The sequence below is a fragment of the Lithobates pipiens genome, unplaced genomic scaffold (genome assembly GCF_037356315.1).
Source record: "Lithobates pipiens isolate NorthernLeopardFrog02 unplaced genomic scaffold, aLitPip1_a1.2 Scaffold_23, whole genome shotgun sequence".
Lineage (NCBI taxonomy): Eukaryota > Metazoa > Chordata > Amphibia > Anura > Ranidae > Lithobates > Lithobates pipiens.
The window spans coordinates 62891439-62899740 of NW_027507785.1; the positions used below are offsets into that span (position 1 = coordinate 62891439).

At 40.0% G+C, this 8302-nt stretch overlaps 1 long non-coding RNA gene across 1 annotated transcript; it reads left to right on the forward strand.

Moving 5' to 3' along the window:
• The first annotated feature begins 7506 nt into the window (after window positions 1-7506).
• LOC143926963 (uncharacterized) lies at window positions 7507-7874 on the forward strand. Its single transcript, XR_013262167.1, has 2 exons — window positions 7507-7688; window positions 7768-7874. It is a non-coding gene; the product is annotated as an uncharacterized LOC143926963 (long non-coding RNA).
• The last annotated feature ends 428 nt before the right edge of the window (window positions 7875-8302 follow it).

The following is an 8302-nucleotide window of genomic DNA, read 5'->3' on the forward strand; positions in this document are numbered from 1 at the left end:
CCCTGCGAGATACTTAATTGTTCCATGTTACTTTCTTGATCTGACCTACAGGGAGCAGGATTCCGGAGAGAGGGATGATGGGAAATGCCGCTGGTCAAGGTGATGGGGTGACACACATTATCTATCATAATAAGACAGCCTGGGGACACTATTTAGCAATGCAGAATGTAAACTAAAAATTCAGTGGACAGAATGACTTAAAGTAAACTTGCGCAACTAGAGAATATGATAAAATAAAACAAAAATGCAAATAGAAGCTACTAATACTAAAAACTGCATTTCAGAATGATTATTAGAGCCTGAATTATAGACAGATAAAGTTATATGCAATACCTTTCTTGGCTTACCCCGGTTTAAATCACTTTGTCGCAGGTTTAGGGGCAAACTATTGGGCATTTCTCCTGAATGTTTTGCTGCTGTACTTATTTTGCCCACTAGAGGGCTCACCCTTCTTATATTACAAATTGAAATCAGCATGTAAGCAGGGGTTAGGACCCTTTTAGGGCGACACTACCTTGTTCCCTTTCTGAGGCTGATGTAAAGAAGTCATAGGGGTTTATTTACTAAAGACAAATAGGCTGTGCAGTTGCTCCAGAGCTTAGTAAACGAGCAGAAGCTCTGCTGTCTTCCATCTGACCAATCACGTGCAAGCAAAATGCTATTTTTTTTAAATGTTATTTGCACATGATTGGGTACTCTTTGCAAAGTGAAGATTTAACGCATTTACTAAGCTCTGGGGCAACTGCACTTGCAGAGTGCACAGTCTATTTTGCTTTAGTAAATCAACCCCATAGAGTCCCTCGAGATGTGACAATAAGGAGCCAAAAAACCTTGGTGGGCCCTGAACATTTGGGGTATGGAGGTGTGAGAAGTAAGAGATGAGAACAGAATGCTGGCTGGAAACCCCTCTGTGTAGGATGTGATTTGCTACATGAAGATCTTCTCTAAGCCCTTGTACACACGGTCGGACATTACGACAACAAAATCCGTCTGATTTTTTCCGAAACTGGTCTTGCATACACACGGTCGGACAAAGTTGTCGGAAAATCCGGTCGTTCGTAACGTGATGACGTTATTTAGTTACGACGGGACTATGTTCAGGCTAGTAGCCAATAGCTTTGGTCTAGGAATTTGATCTGAGAATCCGTGGCACTTTGTCCGATCGGAATTCTCTACAAACTATCGGTCAAAGTCCGATCGGACCATGTTGTCGGAAAAAATTTTATATCCAGCTCTCAAACTTTGTTGGTCGGACATTCCGACGGAAACAGTCCGATGGAGCCCAGACACGGTCGGATTTTCCGACAACGCGGTCCGATCGGACATTTTCTGTCGGAATGTCCGACTGTGTGTACAAGGGCTTAGACTAGGATGGGTTATGTCGTTCCTAAGTCAATAAAATGTTGAAAAAAGGAAGATCTCTCTTGATTATCCTCTGTGCACATCTACTCCGAGCGTTACTCCCGGTTTACAGTCATTTTGAGCCCCTCCCCCCTCCCCTTTCCTGCCTATCCCTGTAGCTCTTAATATGTGTATTGTTACTGTAAACCTAACTCATATTACGTCATACTTATTGATCTGTATCATCAGAACTGTTACTATTTTCTATGGCTCACAGTCGCACTTGGTACAGTTTAACAATGTTGATTACATTTGAACATTTGCACAGGTTTATATCATGTATCTTTCAAAACTTTAACCACTTGCCGCCCGCCATATAGCAAAATGATGTTAGCAAAGTGGTTGCGTTATCCTGACAGGACGTCAACTGACGTTCTCAGGATATCAAGCCGCTGCGCACCCCTAGGGGGGGTGCGCATCGCGACGATCGTCATTGCGGCGTGTCAGTCTGACACACCGCAACTCCGATCTAGGTAAAGAGTCTCTGACGGAGACTCTTTGCCACGTGATCAGCTGTGTCCAATCATGGCTGATCACGATGTAAACAGGAAGAGCCGTTGATTGGCCTTTTCTCACTCGCGTCTGAAAGTGGGGTTGCTGCTGACCAATAGGGGACTTGCTTATGAGCATTCTTGCTGAACCACTATTGAATCAAGGACAAGACGAGTCACTTGGAGGTTGTATTGCATCCTGGACTGTGTGCAATATTGAGCTGAAGTTAGTTGGTAGGATATGCAATATTGAGCTTTTCAGATGGTAGGATTGGCAGGTTGGATATACATTTTGATTTATTCTGAAAGTAAGGGTCAGAATGGGAACATTATTTTGCAGGTTTGATAAGTATATAACATAACAAAATTTGTGTGGTAAATCCTCTTTTTCTCCCAAAAAACTAAATCAGGTTTTGGACATCAAGAACTAACCTAGTGGAGAATGCGGACCTGCCAGTTGATTTTGATTCAGTTCTTAGGAGATCCAAGATCCCATCAGTCAAGGGTAGTTCCAGTAGTCATGGGCTGTGGTCATATTTACCCAGTAGAAAGTGGGTGAAGGGGTGTATTGGACAGAGGGAAGGGTGAGAGTAGATGGGAGTAATTGGGAGCCCTAGTGCTCTTAGGAGATCCAAGATCCAATCAGCCAGGGGTGTTTCCCCTGATAGTCATATATCTACTGAGCTGTCCGCAAAATTGCCCAATAGAAAGAAAGCAGGTGACCAAAGTTATCTTGAGTTTGGCCATAGTGTCTGTGAGTTTTGCTGTTAGTTACTTGTATGCAATGAACTCTAGATTTGTTCTAAGCCCAGCCAATCGGTTCTCCTCTACTTGCTTCTGGCAGACACGAGTGAGGAAAAGCCAATCACCGGCTCTTCCTATTTACACTGTGATCAGCTGTGATTGGACATGGCTGATCATGTGGTAAAGAGTCTCCGTCGGAGACTCTTTACTGAGATCGTAGTTGCAGTGTGTCAGGCTGACACGCCGCAATGACGATCGTCGCGATGCGCACCCCCCCTAGGGGTGCGCAGCGGCTTGATATCCTGAGAACATCATTTGATGTCCTGTCAGGATAACGCAACCACTTTGCTGGGGGTGCGCATCGGTTTAATATCCTGAGGACATCAAATGACGTCCAAGCAGGATATTGAAACCACTTTGCCGCCGTCATTCTGCTATATGGCAGGCGGCAAGTGGTTAAAAAAAAAATGAATTAATTAACAGTAGTGTCACTTAAAGGTACACTCAGCAAAGCTCAATGAGGAGAGTTACGAGATCTGATTGGGGGGGAAGAGACATACACCCCTCCAAACACCACACATGAACAAAGCTGAGGCTGTGTGCTGGAGCTCCCTCCCCTGTCATCATTTTTCTTTGGTGTCAGGAAAACTTGTCATTTTGAAGTGACTCATGCTGATAGCAGAGGAATGAAGCAGCAGAGAGCAATGACACTTAAGGGCTGATTTACTAAAGGTAAATAGACTGTGCACTTTGCAACTCTGCAAGAGCAGTTGCTCCACAGCTTAGTAAATGAGCAGAAGCTCTACTGGCTTTCATCATTCAATCATGTGCAAGCTAAAATACTGGGTTTTTTTTTCATTTTCCTTGCACGTGATTGGGTATTCTTTGTAAAGTCAAGCCTTACGTCATTTTCTAAGCTCTGGAGGAACTGCACTTTGCAAAGTGCACAGTCTATTTGTCTTCAGTAGATCAACCCCTTTAAGTCTTGTGCATGAAGATTATAATAAATATGTACTGAGTGGCTCTTCTGATGGAGGCTCTTCTTCCTACAGATCATTCGCAGTTTAATGATTGATTTTCTTCGTTGTCTGAAGTTGTTCTTTAATACTAAGCACTTCCTAATGTTTCCCGACGATATGAATAGTCAGGTTTACATGAAACACTCAGTACTCCATTCCTTATGCGATCCAATAATCTTTATGCTGTGTGACCTCCGCCTGACCCCCCCCTCGATGCGTCATAAATTCTGCACACATTGCCAGAATCCTTTCTCTCTGGGATGCTGTATGTTTGACTTCCAACATGGCTTATTTATTGAAAACATCAATTTTGTATCAGCGCTGCACTGCAGCCTCTTCTCACGTACCCATGACAGCTCTATAAAGAGATTGGAGGCTCATCCGTTCCCATTCCCCCCTCCATCATACATCTTCTCCACTCTGCATAAGTACCGCCAGCAAACCTAATCCCAGGATGGGGATGCTCCCCTTTTTGTGAGGTTCACAGCAGGTTGATATAGGGAACAGGAGGGTAAGGAAGGGGCATTGTGTGTAATGGCTGGTCTTTTCAGGACATAGACTGGTGGGAAACTGTCAGAGACAATGCAAAATCAAAAGTCGTAAAAGTCACACTGTCAATTCTCATTTCCAAGGATATGCAATATTATGAAATATTCTGGTGCGACTTTGTGTTTACAAGTTAAAAACATGTTTTTTTTTTTGCTAGAAAATTACTTAGAACCCCTAAATATTATACATTTTTTTCTAACACCCTAGAGAATAAAATGGCGGTCATTGCCAATATTTTCTGTCACACCATATTTTTGCAGCGGTCTTACAAGTGCACTTTTTTTGAATAAAAAAATAATTGATTATTGTGAAAGATAATGTTACGCCGAGTAAATTGATACCCAACATGTCACGCTTCAAAATTGCGCCCGCTTGTGGAATGCCGTCAAACTTTTACCTTTAAAAAATCTCCATAGGCGGCGTTTAAAAACTTCTACAGGTTGCATGTTTTGAGTTACAGAGGAGGTCTGGGGCTAGAATTCTTGCTCTCGCTCTAACGATCGCGGCGATACCTCACATGTGGGGTTTGATAACCGTTTTCATATGCGGGCGCTACTCACATATGCGTTTGTGCGCGAGCTCGTCAGGACGGGGCACTTTAAACAATTTTTTTTCTTCTTATTTTTTTTAGTTAATTTTATTTATTTTTACACTGTTTTTAAAAAAAGACGGACAAGTCCCGATCGAATAGTTTTCGAAAAATAGAATAGAAAACAAAGGAATAGAATAAAAAAAAAGTTTTTTTTTTCTATTCTAATCCTTTATTTTCTATTCTATTTTATTCTCTTCGAAAATTTGAAAACTATTTGAATTTGAAAAGTATTCAAATTTGAAAACTATTTGAATTCGAAAAGTTTTGCGAATAGTTCTTGAATTCAAATAGTTTTCCAATTTCCAAAAAGATTAAAATAGAATAGAAAATAAAGGAAAATAATAGAAAAAAAAATAGATTTTTTTCTATTCTAGTCCTTTATTTTCTATTCTATTTTATTCTCTTTGGAAATTGAAAAACTAGTCGAATTTGAAAAGATTTCGAATTCAAATAGTTTTCCAATTTCTAAAAAGAATAAAATACAATAGAAAATATAGGAATAGAATAGAAATTTTTTTAAAAGTTTTCGAATTCGAATTTGAAAACTATTTGAATTTGTAAAGTTTTTGAATTCGAAAACTATTTGAAAAGTATTAAAAAATTATTTGAAAATGATTCAAATTTCGTCTGAATTATTTTCTTTTCGTTATTTCGGATTCGTTTAAACTTGGTACTTCTAATTCGGAAGTTCAAATACATCTGAATTTGCAAATAACAAAAATTTGTCTGAATTTGAAAAGTTTTCAAATTCGTATAGTTTTTGAATTCAAATCGTTTTTCAATTTCCAAAAAGAATAAAATAGAATAGAAAATAATGAAATAGAATAGAAAAAATTTTTTTTTCCTATTCTATTTTTTTATTTTCTATTCTATTTTATTCTCTCTGTAAATAGGAAAGCTAGTTGAATCTGAAAAGTTTTCAATTCGAACATGAAAAGTTTTCGAATTCGAATTTGAAAAGTTTTCGAATTCGAATTTGAAAAGTTTTCGAATTCGAATTTGAAAAGTTTTCGAATTCGAATTTGAAAAGTTTTCGAATTCGAATTTGAAAAGTTTTCGAATTCGAATTTGAAAAGTTTTCGAATTCGCATAGTTTTTGAATTCAAATAGTTTTCCAATTTCCAAAAAGAATAAAATAGAATAGAAAATAAAGAAATAGAATAGAAAAGAATAAAAAAAATCCTATTCTATTTTTTCTTATTTTCTATTCTATTTTATTCTCTTTGGAAATTGGAAAGCTAGTTGAATCTGAAAAGTTTTCAATTCGAACGTGAAAAGTTTTCGAATTTGGATTGGAAAAGTTTTCGAATTTGAAAACTATTTGAATTTGAAAAGTTTTCGAATTCGTATAGTTTTTTAATTCAAATAGTTTTCCAATTTCCAAAAAAGAATAAAATAGAATAGAAAATAAAGAAACAGAATAGAAAAAAAAAATATTTTTTTTAATATTCAATTTTTTTTTTATTTTCTAATCTATTTTATTCTCTTTGGAAATTGGAAAGCTAGTTGAATGTGAAAAGTTTTTGAATTTGGATTGGAAAAGTTTTTGAATTCGAATTTGAAAACTATTTGAATTTGAAAAGTTTTTGAATTCGTATAGTTTTTGAATTCAAATAGTTTTAAAATTTCCAAAAAGAATAAAATAGAATAGAAAAAAATTTTTTTTTCCTATTCCATTTTTTTATTTTATATTCTATTTCCTGGTGCCTCCATGGCAGCATACCTGTGACAAGCTCCGCCTTGGCTCCTCCCTCAGGACTAGTGAATATTATAAAAGAAAAGGTTAGTACAGCCCCCGCATTCTCCTTTTTTTCCTCATACCTCATGGCAGTGAATCCTGGTCGGCGTCCTTACCTTCTGCATTCGGCAGCGTCCGTCCGGGTTCAAGCCTCTCCCGGACGCAGTTCCTTCTCTTGGGCAGCTAAATGCGCTTATAAGGTTGGAAGTCCCTTCTGTAGGATCTTTTGGGACAAGCAGTTTGTCTCTTAAGTAAGAGCTTTACCTGCAGTATGGGCGTTCAGGCTCCAGTCTATGGCAGCAGAGGTAGCAGCTTTTGCTCTGTCCCTGAGGTTTGTTTTTTCCCTCCAGTCTCATCTGTCCTTCCTCTCTCCTGCGCTCTGTTTCCGCGGTCCCCATAGTCCTAGCAGGCCCCCCTTTCCTTTCCCATGTGTGTTTGTCACTCCCAGACTCACTAGGGGCCGCGCGCGGCGAGTCTGTGTCATTTTATAATAGTATAGCGTTTCCGCCGTCGTCTGCGCATGCGCCGGCGGGTCGTATGTTTCGACGGTCAGTTTTGACGTTCGGCGCGTGCGCGGTAGCGTCGGAAGCTTCGGCGGCCATCTTTTTTGAGGGCGAATGGTTCTTTTTGCCCTCAGAGTGTCAGAGGAGGAGCTTTAGCACGACATCACTTCCCCTCCTCCTATTTATTTCCCCAGCAGCACAAGTGAAATGCCTGTGGTCAACAAGAGAATTACACTCTAGAGTTCCAGGCTATTCCCACCCCTGTTAAGGTAAGGCATGTTTTAATGCATTTGTTTTTGTACTTGTGATCATCCGAATATATTGGTATAGCTCTGATGGAATGTCTCTTTTCACTTAAAAAGAATTAATTTATTAATATATTAAATTATTTAAATCGGAGCCTCCAAAAAAAAAAAAAATATATATAAAAAATGGATTTAAAAAAAAAAAAAAAAAAAACACAAAAACACAACACACAGTAACGGGGGGTGGGAATCGTCACTTTTGTAGGCAAATTCCCTTCTTTTCCGTGAATCAGCGCACGACTGGTTGACGCCTTTTTCCTCTGACTCTTTCCTAGCCGTTACCTCTGCTAAGCCGCCTAAACATGAGCCTTTCGCCGCCCGCTCAAGATCCTACTCTACTCCCAAGGTAAGGACCTACGCCCAGGTAAGTTTAAAAAAAAAAAAAAAAAAAAGAGTGCACTAAGGACAATACTTTTGTATTTCAGTCCTGTACGCCAGAAGACGTCTAAGAAGACCTCAAGGCGATATGGAGATGACGATGATGATTCCTGTCACAGCAGAGACAGGTCACCCAGACATGGGCATTACAGAAGCGGCAGGAAAGCTTCAGCTAAGAGGCGCCGTCATTCGCGCTCCCCGAGACCTAGACCTACCAGATGTCAGGCCTGCGGAGGCTCCCCACTTCCGGACAAACTAATTTGTCGAGACTGCCTTAGAGACTATGCAGCAGACAGAGAGTCTGAGAGCCTACAGGTGGCAGATCTCCTTAAAAAGGCAGTAAAAGACTCCCTTACGGAATTGGTCGCTACAAGGCCGACACAACAACCGGCATCTCCTCCTCAGGAGCTGATGGCGGAGGCCTCCATTCCTGGTCCATCCACCAGTGGAAGTGGTCGTCTGTTCCCTCCCTCCTCCTCTAAGCATCAGGACGAAATGGCCATTTCAGAGGATTCCTCAGATGACACAGATGCCTCTGGCTTTGCCTTTGCCATGGTCCAGCCCTATGTGCAGGCCGTTAAA